Here is a 1,188-nt window from a genome sequence, read left to right as displayed (position 1 = left end):
AGAGAGAGAGAGAGAGAGAGAGAGAGAGAGAGAGAGAGAGACGGAGTTGGCAGAATCGGTAGATAGGTAGAGCGTTGAATATGTTATGGCTCCTTGCGTTTTATGTTCAAATCTAACTGTGGTCAACTTTAAATTTTATCCTTCCATATTATTAAAATAACCTATCAACCTTCGACAGTAGGGTGATCTATATCGGTGAAGCACTAGACAGAATGGCTTGCGGTATTCTTTCAAGCTTTTTACATTCTGAGTTCAAATCCCACTTAATTGGCTTACTTCTGTCGGACACTTAACCCGTATCTTCGTAACCCAAATTAACCCGACCTATATGTGTTTAGGTCGTTTTAGTGGAGTCTTGCATGTATATATATTACATACCGGGAAGGAGGAAGCTAATTCGAAGACTACAGATTCAATACATCACTGGAACGGTAAAAACCTGTAAAACTTTCCAGAAGTTTATCATTTAAATATATATATGAGGATGTCTAAACATGCAACTATATGCATGAGAATACATACATGAAGCAAACCATACAAATCTACATGTATACATACATACATACAAACAAACAAAAATACCCTCTTGTTGATTTTGGAATTCCAACGGAGGAGGCTTGGATCTAGGTTACAAACCGGCCCTCTCTCTCTCTCTCTCTCTCTCTCTCTCTCTCTCTCTCTCTCTCTAGGCAAGAAATCTTTAGATAAAACTGAACAATGACATACATACATGCATACATGCGCCAGAGGTTTACTGAAAACCGTGTGTTATATACATTACTCCAGCAATTTAGCTATGTTGCATGTTGTATTTGATATAAATAGCGATAAATTCGTTTGGTAGACTGTAGTATGAGTGGATAAAGTCCGCTAATGAGTGGTCAAAGCATCGTGAAACATGTTGTGACAATCTGGTTAGTTTTCAGTGTGCACCGAAAAATAACAGAATGTGTTTAAACCTGTCGACATTTCAACAGATTAAGGCTTCAGAACTGCATCTTAACGAACTCTCGAGACGTTAATATTCCAATTTTAATTCGTTGCATTTTCTTCACATCCATTTTGGACATTTGATAACTGGATATTTTTGATATAAACATATTTCAAATACCTCGTATGTATGTATGTATGTATGTATGTATGTATGTATGTATGTATGTATGTAGGTATGTATGTATGTATGTGAAT

At 36.4% G+C, this 1,188-nt stretch overlaps 1 long non-coding RNA gene across 1 annotated transcript in view; it reads left to right on the top strand.

Moving 5' to 3' along the window:
- Positions 1-1,188, top strand: part of LOC128249719 (uncharacterized) — a 67,610-nt gene that overhangs the window by 23,763 nt on the left and 42,659 nt on the right. The window lies entirely within an intron of this gene.

The sequence above is a fragment of the Octopus bimaculoides genome, chromosome 17 (assembly GCF_001194135.2).
Source record: "Octopus bimaculoides isolate UCB-OBI-ISO-001 chromosome 17, ASM119413v2, whole genome shotgun sequence".
Lineage (NCBI taxonomy): Eukaryota > Metazoa > Mollusca > Cephalopoda > Octopoda > Octopodidae > Octopus > Octopus bimaculoides.
This window is presented reverse-complemented; position numbering and strand designations above follow the sequence as displayed.